The following is a 15,830-nucleotide window of genomic DNA, read 5'->3' on the forward strand; positions in this document are numbered from 1 at the left end:
CATCCCTAGCATTAAAATCTTTGACTTCCTTTTGATTTAACTCTCAATACCACTTCCAATCATTAGGCTTTTTTTTTTTTTTTTTTGTTCTTCCTGTATTCTTTCTTATTCTTTTGCTTCCTGTAAACCACAGTTTTCCCACTCATACACCAAGATCCCTACCCACTGCAATCAGTGCAATTCACACTCTTCTATTCCAACTAAAAATGCTTGAAATGCAAGGAAGGAACTGAGACTCCATTATACAATAGTCTCCCAGAGGTGCTTCTTCCAAGGCGGTGAGCTGCAGGATGCAGCTATGCTTTATTCTTGGGGTGCTGCTGGGCTGCTCCTGCAGGAAGGGCTGCAAAGGCAGTCTCCTTGAAACCGGCTGACATGAAGCAGAAAGGCAAAAGGGAAGCCCACACTGAGGTCCCATTTTGGCCCCTGAGAGCCCAGGTAACCCCAAAACCATGCTTGTTCCAAATCTCCAGATGAGGTGTGAAGTTTCCCTTGATCTGGAAACAACCCTTGGACAAATGCCTACAACTAGAGTAGCAAATATGTCAGCAGAAGATGCTGTCTGTTTCCTTATTTCTTTTCAAAATGTTCTTAGCATTTGTGAATATTCTTGGGAACATGCTGTCTCACAGACAAAGGTTTCTTCCTCTTCACATTCCTCTCCAGCTCACATCCCAATTTGCTTCTAAAAATTCAGTGGCATCAGCAAGAAGAAATAATTAACAGGCAACTGAACTTCACATGGCCAGGACTTCACCCAACATTCAATTGAAATAGTCTAACTCAGTCCTCAAATTTCCTCAACATTATACAGAATAGGAAGAAATCAGGATCTGCTGTTCCAGCATTAACAATGTCATGCATGAATCAACACCTTTGCTCTGGTAAAGCCAATGGAAATTAGGGCTGTATAAATCTGTGTGATACAGAGGCCCAAGCAGCGTCCACAGAAAATAGACTTCCCAGGAAAACCAGAGGGTTTGATACAAAAACAAAACTTAACCCCCACAGCAACCTTCTCCACCAAGCCAGTTACCACCCCAGAGTCAAAAATAATTTTGTTTTGTTTTGATGGTTCTTTGCAGAAACCTGGATTTGGTACTGACCTCCATCAGCTCCCAGCACAGATGAACTGAACACATAAAATCAGATTCAAACACAATTATCTTGGACCAATGCATCTGGGGCTATCGAATCATGTGTTTTCCAACCAGAAGAGTTTCATTAGAAATGTTTTCACACCAAAGGATAAGTCTCTCCTGCAAAACAGCAAGGCTTCATAAAATTAAGAGAAGTTCATCTTGAGACATAAGAATATATGGCCTGATTTCCAAAAGGACTGATTAGCCCACAGTTTTCACTGAATTCAACAGAAGCCACCATTTTTTTCATTTGGAAATCCAACTGTTCATTTAGGCTCCTAAATCCATCGATTCTTTATTTGTGCATGTTATTAACCTTACCTTGTACTGCTCTTTCTAAATTGATCTAGCAGAGCTTTCCTTGCCCAGTGTAAAGCCCCTGCCACTTGCAGGTGCAGACTTGTTTACTTCTTTTTAGGAGCTTTGGTGGAGGAATGAGCACAACGTGCTCAGTGGTGTACAAAGGGTTGGGTGAGGGACTCCCAGTGAAAGTCATAGCACAAGGGCTGGTCTCTGTGGATAGAGGACAGAAGCAAGACACAAGTGACAAGTGCCACCCAAGATACCCAAGATATCTGGAAAGGTGTGGCAGGATCTGCTGGAAACATTCACTCTTTTGGGAGGAGCCGGGAGCAACATTTAGGACAACCATGATGCCTGCATTCAGGAAACCCAATCTCACCTGGTAAGTCTCATGTTTCCTATGCATTTATCTGCTGTTCATGTCAAATCATTACATGCTCAAGAAGTAAAAGCTATCAGATGGCACTCAGCTCCTGACTGCAGCAAGGGTCAGCAGTGTCCCCACCAGATCTGCCCAAACCCTCCCAGGGGCCCTGTGACTAGGCTCAGCCTTTGGTGCCTCCCTTTCCCAAGTGGCACTGGTGACGTGCCCAGGCAGGAGTAGCAGCTGTCCAGCTAGGGAAATAACCACATAAAGCATCTTGGTTTAGGAAGTGCAGGTGACACTAGTGAGAGGATAAAACCACCTTTTCACCTTCATGACAGGCACAACCCAACAGTTTGAGGTGACATTTACAGCAGAAGTGGTGCATTGCTTTGGCCTCATGTTTTGTCATAGCTCATCTCATCTCCAGGCCATCAGCAGAAAGGTTGGGGGGTGTGCCTTAACTGCAGCATCTATGGCCAAAGCCAGAGACATGTGCAGCACGAGAAGGGATGGAGTGAGAGACGTCTGGTCCCTGCTGGAAAGCAAACCACAGAGCTACAAGTGTGAGACGCTGATTGGGAAAGAATAAATATTTATCTGAGAGAATTTTAGAAAGAAGGGGACATTTTTCATTTAGTTGTAACTCCTTCAGGAAATTATTCATTTTTCAAATGAAAACATTTTCTTTAAATTCAAAACAACTGCTTTTGTTTACCAAAAATAAAAGGGAAAAAAAAAAAAAAAAAAAAAAGGAAGAGTCTCAGCTCTGCCCTTTTTCATCCATCATCTAAAAAATGTCAACCAAACCTCACATCTTGAGTTGAGAAGTCATTTTTCAGAACAAAAGCAAAAAAGAAGTGTTGTCAGTGTTTCCCAAGCAGCTATAGCTGCTGCTGTGGTGGGGAGTGCAACAAGATCCCATGTCTTCCCACCTGTTCGTTGTGCACAAGGTTATTTGCATTGAGCTCATTAGTGCCATAAAAGCAAAGGGAAAACAATTGATTCACCTCTTCAAGAGCCACTTAAGCAGTCCTAGCCTGAGAAAATGAGAATCTTTCGCTCACTCCTATTTTTTTCCACTTTGATACTTTTTACTGAAGACGGGATCCTCTTGGGGGTCTGAGCCACGTGAGGTCTGTATGCAATAAGAGAGCAATTTCCAATCCACAAAATCATCTTTTGTTCTTTTATTTCCCATCTCACAGCAATGTTTGCAGCATCTCTAGGAAGATACAAAAAAATCACAGGCCTCGTGCTATGAATGAGGGCCACTAATATGTTCTGTCACTAAGCCCGGCTTCCCCAAGGAGTTTGTTCCTCAGCGGCAGCATATGCCCCATATCCTGCACAGGGACTCAAACCAGGAGGTGTTAACCCCAGCTTCATAGAGTATCCCAGCTGCTGTAGTAATGACGTGACCAACTGAGACAAACTATTTGGTTGTAATTTTAACCTTATGAATGTAGAAACAAAGTAAAACTGAATATAAATCATGAGGCATGGGCATAGGCAATGTCCCTCAGCATGTAGGCCACCTTCTCCATCTGTGAAGAATAAGAACATTTTAATGTGCAATGAAAGTGAGACCGTAACACGGTAAATCAATCCTAATAAAGGAATGGATGCGCCTGAGCACAAAAGAAGAGGTGCCAACCCACCAGCAAGTATGAGTTGTTGCAAACCAGCAGGAGACAACACATTGCTTCTAGGAGCAGCTGCTGACATGAGAGGCACACACAGCTACAGCTGAGGATAACAAGGGGAAAAGCTCAAAAATATTGCAAAAAAAAACAGCTTCCCAGCTCTGACAGGTCCCATGACCCATTCTCTGGACCAACCAACAGAACCTGACTTACCCTGACTGAGAGCAAGGGACCTCTCTCCCTCATCTTTAGCCACAGATGTTATTCTGGTAAACCCAGGTCCTCCCCCCTTCCCATTGCCCTCTTGGTGTCAGCACCAACCCTTTTGCAACCACTAAGCAAACTGACCTAGGCAAAAATTGCCCAAGCAGAAAGAAAAGGATGCATTTTAGCCACTTCAGTTCCCTCATCTGATTCACTGCCTGACTGTGCAAATGCTAATGCTATTGCAAGATGGGCAATGGGAATTTGCATCCCAAAGTGGGAAGAGGGAAAAACTTTGGTCTGCTTAAAGTGACTGGAAACCACAGCCCAGCTGGATCCCCTCGTGGGCCAGCTCACTGTGTGCTTCCCATGGAGCTCCATGCTGCTGTTTCCTTTGTGTTTCTTGTCATCTCGCCACCCGTCCCTAGCCAATGCAGCTCCACAGCACCTCACTTCCGAGCAAACCAGGCTGGAAAACTGAATTCCTTTGCACATTGCAGGATAATAAAGCTAGCATCTGTCCTGCTGGCCAAGCAGATGCAGGCAGCTGTCTGGTGTCCTTCAAAACAGCCCCGTGCCGAGCATTCATGCACACAGAGGAGCAGGGCAGAGGAGCACTGAAGGCAGGAGAAGCAGCACAGGGCACTCCCACACTTGGCACAGGGAGGCCCCGTTCCCATGGCCAGACACTGCCTCCTTCCACAGGCGTTACCCCTGCAAGCAGCAGAAGCACCAAGTCTTCCCAGACAGTGCCACTGCCCTCCAAGGTGGTCTCCTGTGGAAAGACCACCCTAGTGTCGGCTTTAGAGAGAAACCCCATCCTTTTCAAGATAAAATCCCACCAGAAAGAGAGTTCACTTCAGTGCACATTTCATCTGATTACCCAAAACACATCACAGTCTCCAGGCTGCTGCCTTGGCACTGCACCGCACACTTCTAGCACCCTCCAAAAACCAGCCCTTTCGTCTTGGATCAGGAGTTGGCCACAGAAGTAACCACCTCCACACAAGATTGCAGTAATTCCCAGGCTCTAAAATCCCCAGGATATTTGCTTGCCAGCTCCCACCACTGTTTTGATCTTTACAGCCTCAGTGAATGTGAGCTAGGGGAAGGCGATGGATGTTGCAAGCTCTGCTCGCAGAAGCCGCGGGTACTTTCCTAACGTCCCTGATTGCTCTGAGCAATTCCTCCTTCCTTGAACCCTTCTGGCCCTTGTCTGTGTGGTAAAGTCCAAGAACAGCAGTGAGGGGATTTTGTGGGGTTTGGTTTTGCCATCTGGCATCACATGAGGAGCTCCTGTTGCCACAACCTCATGTGGCAGCTGCCTCCAGAAATCCCCCGAGCATGACCGCTTGCTGGTGCCGGCAGCACACTGGCAGCTGGACCACACCACCCAGAGACCACCAGCCCCCTGGCCTGAGCCTTTCTCCCAGACTGACTTAGCCATGCTCACAGTCAGTCACTTTGCAACCAAATTGTCCTGGCTGCTGGTCCCTCTGCTCTGTTTCTTCCCCTAAACATATCACAGGTTAATTTAATTTAGCGCCGCAGGCTGCTTAGCTTTTTTGCACCCTTGCACAGATATTACTCTAGGTGTGCAGACCTTTGCTTGCATTAACATTCCACAACTTCATTCTCCTGTTCTGAGCCCTACGGAAAAACATAAATGCCTGCCAAAGACAAATTGTTTTTGTTCTCTTCCCTCCCCCTGTAAGGAGGTGAGAAGGATATTGCAATAGGTGTTGTACTCCCCACCCACATTTTTTCTCACTGCCAAACATATTGCATCAGGAACAATTAGAAAATATTTCTTTGTGTGGGCCCTTCAACTACATCTAAAATGCAGAAACATTTTTCTGGAAAAACAAAACAAAAACAAAAACACACAACCACCACCATCAAACACCTCCCACATGATCTTTGGACTGGCTTTCAGGGAACTGGATCAGCTGATAAGGTAAGGAGCCCTACTGGTGCAATAGCTATAGCCACAGATGCAAAGCTGTTCTTCCAGCCTCAGCAAGGGAGAAAAGGATGCTCAAGAGATGTTTATTCAATGAAGGAGACAAACATACAAGCAGAAAGAGGTTTTTGAGTTACAGCTGTATGCAGTCATCACAGAAGGAGATTACAGAAAATACAGCCCAAGTCTGCAACAACTTCTGCTGCTGTGAACACCTCCGTGTTGTTCCCCAGAGCACCCTCTCAGGAAGCAGGGCCCTATAACCCAGTGTGATAAACTGGCACAGCAAGAGTGAAACCAGATTGACACTAATCAAATGCCTGCCCCAAGAAGGGAACCACAACATCCATTATCACCATGGCATGCAGAAGCAGAAATGCAGTAGGTGCAAGGATGAGAGCCCACCTAAGGTCAGTGCATGGCACTTGTCAGACAGTTGCTGCAAAAATTCCTATCAGGAGCTTAGTTTTGTTTCATGGCGAAGACCTTTGCTTAGGTCCAGCTGGAGATAAGGCCAGAGTGGTGAAGCTTAACTCCAGCTCTGCACCCAGCAGCCTTGGGAGATTTGACTCCTGTGTCCCAACCAAAGTCAGTTTTTGTTTGAGATAAAATATGTCCAAGATTTTTGTTCAAGAGCTGCATTTGGGATGCGGTGGAGGTGAGCAGGGCAGAAACCCTCACTCTCTGCTCACCTACCTTCATCTCCATCCCATGTCAGAGTGGCTGAACCAGAAGCCTTCACCCATGGGCTGCCATGCGCACCTTGCCAAGGGGCCTCTGGGGTCCTGAGCTCCTCCAGCACCAAAGCACTCCAACCCAGCATGGCTACAGCGAGCACAGACACCCGTCTATCACAGCAGGTTATCACTTTCTCCCCTCTGACACAAAGAAGAAAACTCCACAACTCGCCACCAGCATCCCTAACCACATCACAAACAAGGAGGAATCCACACAAGTATTCAAAACATCTGGAAGTTGTGCCACCACGGCAATTAAATCCACGCTCACTTTCTCGCACAGCGCCTGGAGGGAAACAGACAGCATTGCAGGGCAGAGGAGGACACGCCGTGGTGAGCTTGGCTTCCTCACAGCCCAGCTCTGTGTTGCAACCTCCAAACTGATCCACAGCAACAGCCCTCGCCCCAAGAACCAGATCCACCCATTGCAGAGTGGGCGCCCCTCTTCTGGGGACACACCATGCCGGGAGCAGCTCTGTGCCCATGAGGGACTGTGACACCCGGGGTTACCCTGCCTCTCCTTGCTGCTTTTTTGGGAAGTGCTGGGAAAGGGGAAGGGCCTCCTGGGAACCACCAGCACCACATGGGGCTGGGACCACATAGAGGCAGGAGAGCCCAGCACATGCTCCTGATCTCTGTCTGCTGTGGGGGTGGGTTTCACCTCAGGTGAGGACAACAGTGCAGCTGAGGTGCTTGCAAGCCCTCTCCCCTCTGTAGCCTGCCAGAACAGGTCCGTCGGCTCCTTCCTTCCTTGTGTGCTGCCGTGCCCGGGGCCACGGGATGCCTGCCTGCCAATGCCATCCACCATGGAAACTTTCCCATAGAGACGTTTCTGTCAGGAGAAGCAGGGGTGGGGTGGCTGGGAGGAGCTGCGCAAGCACATGCGCTCTGCAGTGGTGCTGCAGCCTTGGTGGCATATCAGAGGACGTGAGGTGGGTTCTTCTGCCCCTCTTTGGGCAGCGCAGGTGTTGCCCAGCTGCCAGAGCTGCTCAGGGTGCAGCACAGCTGGCCGGAGGCACCAGCTGGGCTGTCTGATACCCAGACTTCCCAACAGGCACATTGTGGACCCCCAGAAGCACTTTGGAAACTCCTCACCACCACCACCCTCAATGCTCACTTGTATTTCCTGCTTCAGAAATGCCACAGAAACGAAACTGCAAAAGGGGCATTTAATTAATTGTGTTTTGACGTCCGTCTTGCTGCCTGTTCTCTGCAGAACAAAACGGCAAGCCAGCCCCCCAACCTAGCTCGTGTTACCTCCCGGTCTTGCCTCCTTAGCATCCTGTTGCTTTCAATGACTTGGGACAAGGCCCTTCCTCACTTGACTGCCTTTCCAGCAAGAGCTTCTCGTTCATTTACAGCACACAAACACCTTCTTGTTCCATCTGATTCTGTTACTTGGTACAAACAAATGCTCTATATAGCACGAGTAATCTTAGCTTTACATGTATGTGTGGTGCTTAATAAAGAAGGGCCCTGGTTACTCACTGGAGTTCCTAGAAGTTTGCTCTGCAGAAATAAAGAACAATTTGGCAAGTTGGCTGCCAGGCTGCAGGCTGTTGTCCAGTTTGCAAATCACTAACCAACTAAATGAGACTAAAATCCTGTGCTTGGCTTCAGCTGGCTGAAATATTTTTGTGAATATCATATATGCCAGAAAAAAATGGAATTTCAGAGAGGCTGACAAGATTTGCAAATGCAGGTCAAATGAAATGAATATTTCCAGTTGAAAAAATAAATGGGGGGATTTTTTTTGTAGTGTTGAAAAACTTTAGTCTGGCATACCCAAAAATTACTTGTTCCAGAAATGTCAAATGGAAACTTCAGGGTGGAAATTTTCATTTTAAAACGGACCTGAATTTATAAAAGGAAGATATTAAAGGAGTAAGAAGGAGAATATACCAGTACGGATCAAGTAGAACATTTCAAGATAACTAATAAGATTTTTAAAAAATATTTTTCTAGAGGAAAAAGTCCTGATTTTCTTTGACTCGAACCAGTGCTTCTTCCCAAAACATTTCCTTTACCAAATTAGCAAAGTCAGCAAAAGTTTGATCACCTTTCCCCTGGGTTTTGCAAACTCTAAGACCAGCTCGTAGTGCTTCTCCAAGATATATACTTTTGTTCTGGACAACTGGAACCAGAGAAAAATACCTGGTACTTTCAGGGACTTATGATGAGCAAGGAGAGACAGGAGTAAAATCGAGGTCTTTTGATCCTCATTTTCTAGTCAATAATATATTAAATATGGGTACAACTGGCTGACATGCTTTTTTCTCCTGCTAGGTGATCACTTCACTATCTTCCCAGGCTCTGTTTGAGGAACATACTGGAGTCACAGCTTTATCAACATGGGAAACTGAAATACAGAAAGATTTTTGAGCTGCATTTACATAATAAGAGGCCTGGAAATTTGGGGCGCCTGTGTTTTTGGCTGCCTGACTTCAGATACCCGCAGCCTGATTTGCATGAATATTATGCACCCAGAACTCCTACTGAGATCAAAAAACCAACACAGTGCCTCTGCAAAAACAGGTTGCTGGCATCCAGAATTGGAGGCACACAAGTTCAGAGAATTTTTCAAAGATCTGGGTTGACACCCTTGTCTGAGGTGGCCACTGAATTGAATGCAGGGTTCAGTCTTAGCAGCTCTTGGCAGAACCCAATCCATCTTCTAGCTCTAAAAAAATCCAGCCAAGCCCCTCTCAAAATTTTGGAGGCTGCCTGTTGACCTCTGTTCTCTCTCTCTCTCTTTCTCTCTCTCTCTCTTTCTCTCTCTCTCTCTTTTTTTTTTTTTTTTTTTTTTTTTTTTAATCATCTGTTTTGAGGCATTTCTCCAAGTGCCTAGAAGCAAAGAATGGTTGAGTTTGAAAGTGAGGTCATTTGGTCCAAGCCCCTACTAAAGTAAGGCCACCTAAAGCAGGACCATGTCCAGACCAATATTTAAGATCTCCAAGGATGGAGACTCCACCTCTCTGGGCAATCTAGAAGTACTAGAACTGCTCGACATTCCCTGTGAGCCATCTCTGTGTGCACACAAATACATGATTACAAAAGCAGTCATTCCTGAGGAGAGGTTTTACCAAGAGCAGATTGCCCCAGAGCTTAACAAGGAGCCCCATTTTGACTATGGGCTTTCTCCATGCCGTGAGGTTGGTGCTGATTGTGCTTGTTGATGCCTGTGCACTTTTGGACCACTAACCTGGGGTGCCCATGATCAGTGCTTAACAAGCCTCCATCAGAAAGCTGCAGGAAATAGAGGTGAATTTAGACAACATGCCACCAGTCTGTGGCAATAAATAAATAAATAAATAAATAGATTTAGTAACACTTCCTGATTTTATTGGAACAAGGTGGACTCCAGAAAGTTCTGCACTGACTGTTTGCAGCACTTCCCTGTGGGGTTTTGTTTGGCGTGTTCGGATGGAGGTGGCTGTGCTTGGCTTGGGGAAGGAAAATTCATTGCCAGAGTTTGGAAAGGGCAATGTCATGCCCATGTAGTTAGCCTAACAACAACTGGGCTCCCTCCAACAGTGGCAGGATTGCTGGGTGGTTGCTTTCATGTGCTTTTTGTTTCATGTTCATCACCCTGGCATCTGAACAGTTTGCACCTTTGGTTTAGAGAAGGTTTAACCACAGCAGCTCCTTCCTCACACGGAGGAGGAAGGGCAAGCGGCTGAGCACTTTACAGAGGGTGGGGTACAGAAACGAAGCCTGGCAGATTTCATCTCATCTGGTTTTACACTATGATGTTCATCAAACGCAGCTCGATAAGCAGGCAAGCCTGCTGCAGCCCTCGGGAATGCGGTGCAGGGTCAGTGCCGGCGCCACACCAGGACGGCGGCACCCAAGGGCCTACAGGTGTTTTTGCAGCTGCTCAGCACCTTTGCACCCTTTGCTTGTGCTGCAGTGTTACAACCATACTTTGCTTTGCAGGTCATACCGTAGACAGAAGACCAGGAGAGGGTGTTAAAAGAGGAAATTGAATTATTTCTCAAAAGCAGCTTAACCCAGGTGGTTACAGGTACTCTGTCAATCTGTTCTGGGCAAGGACTGTATATGCTGTGAGTTTTTTCACTGATGTCAGTCTGTGTTTCAAATCAGCTTTGACACAGCCTCAGTGACTAAGGCTTTGAAGTCTGAACTAAATATTGTACAGAGATCATTATTCACAACCGCTCAGACGGAGAGGGAATATTTTTCATTTGAAAGGTTCTGCCAGACCTGTCCTGTGCTTTGTTTGCTTTCAGAGGCATCGTGGTCATTCTTTAGGAGGAAGGAGTGTTACTGGATGGAGGAAAGAAAGGGCGTTAACAGGCCGGCAGGGAACAACCTTCCAAAACCAATGGACAAAAACTCACCAGTTAAAGAAGCACATCTGGAAACTGTTGCATCAACAAGTGTGTGCCCCACACAGGGAACATTTATGCAGAACCTTCTGCAGGGAGCCACCTTAGGTCCAGCTCTGTGACAACCTGCTCCGTACCTATTTCACTGGGAGTTAAGCTGCGGTGCTTTGTAGGTCCATGGAGTGACTTGCATTTGCAAGGTGCAGCCAACGTTTGTGTACTCAGAGAGCACAAATCCAAGTCAGACCCCAGGGAGAGCAGTAACCACCTAGGACTTTATAATACAGGGATTGGCAGGAATGGAGCTGCATACAGACATCTCCAGAACAGCTTTGAAGATAGGTAATTTTTACATCGGTGTTGTGAGAAAGGTTTTTGGCTAAAGTTCTGTGTAATAGTCATTTTAAATGCCCCAGGGCCCAACCTGCTCCCATTTAAGTCCCTGGAAAGACTCCAAGACAACAAGCTGAGACCCTTGCTCTCTGAGCCTACTCTTCCTTTAGTGCCTTTGCTGTGCTAGTTTGTCCCACACTTATTGCTGCAAATATTTTTTCCCCTTTCTGAACATTTCTGTTGCTGTGTTCAAATAAACCTTCGTCTGGCACACTGCCATTCCTTAAAATACCAGTGTTTGTTCCCTGAACCCAGACACTTTGCATGCACTGGATTTGTCTCTCTTTAGGATCTTCTCAAGATTTTTAACATCTCTTGTGGCCCTTCTATCCCAAGCTGCTATTTGGTATCATTTCAAATACATCTTTCTTTCATAGTGGCTTTTACTTGCCTGCCAGCTTGCAAACATTTCTGTTATGCACCATACTTCCTCTTGGTGCTCTCTTCTCTTCTCCTTCACTGTCACTTTTTCTTCTCTATTTTTCCTTCACCTCTGCCTCTTAAGTTCATTTCTGCCTTGGAATTTCTTCATGCTTCTCACTCCCTCATCTCACCTCCTGGTTTCGCTTTCCTATTCACATCACCCCAATCTCCTCTTTCTCAGCTTCCCTCAGTTCCTCTCCGCTTTGCCATCTTCATATCAGCACCAACCTTTCTTTCTCTGTTATGCAGATAATTCCCCAACACTTTATGTCTCTAGACATACTAACAGAGAATAAGGGGAAGGGGACTCAGGGGGATATTTCTAGTACTTAAGTTAGATATGTAAGCTCCTGATGCAGTCAATGGAAAAGTGTAGAAGAACTTGGGATGTTTATTAGCTGTTGTCTGTCTTTATTGCCTCTGTAGGGAGCCTAACTCAGTCACGTAATTTAGTAGCATGAAATTAATGAAGCCACATTAATATCCTCTGCATGATCTCACTTCTGTTTAGGCCCATGCAAAGGAGAGAGGGAAGGACGAGGTATCAGGAACACGAGCAAGCTCTGAGCCAGTGACCAGGCAGCCCCAGCTGCTGGTGTACCTGGTAGGCTGAGGGATGTGGTGGCTCTTTAGAGATTCAAAGGAGAGAAAAATGTCTTTGCACATGCTTGCCAGGAGTGTCTCCCACCCAAGGAGGGTCACTTGGCTGTGAGAGCTGGGCCACGTCTGGAAAAGTTCAGTGTGCGATGCATCTGTTAGATAAGGCAGTTAGTTAGTTGTTAGTTGGCAGTGCCAGCCAACTCCTGAAAGACCCAGAAAGTAAAAGTGAGGAGGAGTCATCCAGCAGAAAGAAGAAGAGGGACAACTGGTGTGGTGGGCAGAGCAACAAGCCAAAATAGGGAGGTTCTAGGACTGAGGCTTGAGAGGGTCACTGCTGCAGGCACCCAGGTTACAGCAAGAGATGCCACAGCAGTGAATGGTGTCAATACCAACGGCCCAAGTCTAGGTTTTCATTGTGTTGTCTCACAGACAAGGAGATGCTCTATTTCAGAGACAATGACAGAAGAAGCCCCAAGAATGGAAAACAGCTTGGATGCCAGCGTCCAGTGAGAGAGCTGAACCAAAGACGAACAGCTTGCTACTTTAATTTCCACCATGAGAACCTCCTCAGACCATCTGTGCACCTGGGTATACCTCTAATATTTCCTCTGCTTTATTTCCTATGTCCCACCAGATCCTGGGCTACAGCTGCTCCTGAAATGGTTTGTGTTCACGGAGGACAGAGCTGAACAGCATAAGACACTGCATCTGCTTCAGGGCCAGAAAATATTGCTCTAGACAGGATACTGCTCGGGAACCTATTCTCTAGGTTCCCATATTTTTCACGTTGTTTGTCTTGAAAAGCCCACTGAAACCACCAAGGATTTGGGTGAGTGAAAAAGAATATTAATCTGGGACAATAACAAGGCTTGAGGACAAAGGGGTAGGGAGCTCAAAAGCTATACCCCCTTTCAGAGTTTACGCCTTTATTCTCATTGTAATTTCTTTAGATGATTTCCATAACTGTTAGATAATATTCACTTGCCAAGCCCTATATATATATATATATAAAATATAATATATATATATAAAATATATATATATATATATTTTTTTTTTGAACTGGCCAAAACCACCCCCTATGCTTCACTGAAAACCACTTGCAGTTCTTGTCATCTCACCCATGCAGAAGAGTTTCCTCAGGAAATGGTAGGTTTTTTTTTTTGTTTGTTTGTTTGTTTTGAATGAATGAATAAGAACCCCCCCAAATCCAGATTTCCCCCAAGATCTGACAATACAGAGAACAAGAAGGGTGCTGGGAGGGCTATGAATGTTTCACTAATGAATAAGCATTGGAATTTTCCAAATTAATTAAGAGCCAAGAGATGCAAGAAGACAAAGATCATGGAAAATATGGACATTTCAAAAGACAACCAGTATTTCCTCTGAGAATAAATAAATAAATAAATATATTAAAAAAAAAAAAAAACAAAACAAAAAAAAAAAAAACAGGATTCTTAAAGGTTTCGTAAAGTAAGTGTTTTTCTTCCCCACCTACTATCTTTCCTCCCTTTCAGCAATGGCATACAAGCACCTTTCTTTGTCAAAGGTACAAAGCATTTTGCAGAGGATGATGCAGCTGAAGTGACTCCAGAATAAAACAACAAAACACATTCTGCACAAGGTCTTGCAGAGGTGGGCACCTAGCAAGAGATTGGAGGAAAAACTGCTCTGAATGCACGGAGAGACGGAGACCTCACCCTTTATGAGGCTTTCTCAATGTAGCAGCAAAGATGCTCTTTGACTTCCAGCCCTGTGAATTTCCACTCCAGCCTCACTGTTTATAACCAGTACACAAAGCCCTTATCTTCCAAGCACAGCTTTAGATTATAGAGAGGGCACACTGTCAAGAGAACCTGTCAAGGCTAATGAGCACAGGGTTAAACCAGACCTGCAGCAATGGGACACCACTCAAGGAGCTGCTCAGCAGTGGGGCTGAGTTTCCAGCACATACATACATTTATATCTGTTTTCCCCTCTCTCTCATTAGTTCATCTTGCTCTGAAACTATGATTTGACTGCCTGATCTCAGAATATCTGGCAGCAAGGAAAGTCCTCTGAGCCCACAGGAATGCTTTTCTTGCTGTAGCTCCATCAGCCAGGAGAGCCCAATGGGACAGGGAAGCACTGGTTCATGTTTTTAAAAACATGGTGGCTGTGAACATTTTTGGTTAGTGTGTATCTTTGTGTTGCCCCTTTGTTTGGACACCAGTACTTTTAAGCATTCCGGTTAAATAACGATGGAAATTCATGCAAATGGTACACATACCCATGATGGCACTTATAAAAGCCACATACCTCCATGGAGAATACTGAGTTTCCTCCCAAGGCAGTGAAGAAGGAGCACCCCACTCAAGTGACACCTACAAATTCAAGAGGATGACCTTCTGCTCTGTTTTGTTGTTGTTGCTGTTTGTTTGTTTTGTTTGTTTTGTTTTGTTTTTGACATTATGCAGGCAGGAAGCTAAAATTTCCATCAAAATATTTACTTATTCCAAGAAAAAAACTCCCATTCCCTCCGTGCTTTAAGGCTATGACTCCAGAGCATGAATTAGGAAAGGTAAAGTTGGTGGAATGGAAAAAGAACAACCTGGGAATAAATTAGTCTATCATCACTATAAATGGAAGGCAGCTTGAAACTGTTGAATGTGGAAATCACAAACATCCTGGTACATATTTTTCCATTCATATCATACATTCAGATAAATTGAAAGTGATCTTTTGTATCATACTTCCCCCGCCTATCCAGTGCAGTCATTTCCTCTAATAAACTTCCTAGTGCTTTGTGTGGTCAAGTGTTAGTTGTCCCTAAGGGATGAAGTTTCCACCACTTCCTTGCAAGGCATTGCACATCTCTCCATCAAGGAGATCTTTGATATTCAGTTAAATGTTCCCTTTCTCAGTGCACTACCATTACTCCTTATTATCCCCCTGCATACAGTCTTAAGTAAATCCTATTAAGCATTTACATTTTTCTAACACTGGCGACAGTTACCAGATTCCCTTCTTTTCATCATTTGACTACTTTATGCAGAAAAATTATGGGCTAACTTATTCACAAACAACCTCCCCCTTTTAGGGGGTTGCTTTCTTGAATCTACTCCTGTACACCTCTGTCTGCCTAAAACTCAGGGCTCAGGGCAATCTGCCACACTCTCTGCCTTCCCACATGTAAGAGGGTGCCTTCCCATGTGTTGCCCACTTCTGCAGCTTCAGAAATATCACTTCCAATCATCTAACCATTATCACGCCTAGATCTCTTAAATGCTATTTATTCCTGTTGCATATTTGAGTTTCATGTTGTTTTTCTCCAGTTTGCATTTTTCCAAGTTGGAACTTGTATTGTTGTTTTCCACCCATTCTTTAATCTCTCTTTACTTCGTATCACTATCCGGTCTGTAAGGGGGTTCACCTTTCCCAGTGTAGCATTGTTGTGTCTTTTACTTTCTGTAAAATAAATAAATGAATAATCTTAAATTAAACAGTACGCATACACAAACCACACAGGCATCAGAACACCCAAACACTTGCAATGACCACACTCAATACACAGGATCTAGCTACAGTCTTCCTCTACCTCTCTGCTTGCTTACAAAACACAAAGGGCCCACAAACTGTTTAAATGAATGCATCCTGACTGCAAGTGACAGCAGTCAACATCTACTGATTTCATTAAAGTGCTGCTTATTCTGTTTTGCATGGGCAA

This window comes from Netta rufina (genome assembly GCF_964035555.1).
Source record: "Netta rufina genome assembly, chromosome: 1".
NCBI lineage: Eukaryota > Metazoa > Chordata > Aves > Anseriformes > Anatidae > Netta > Netta rufina.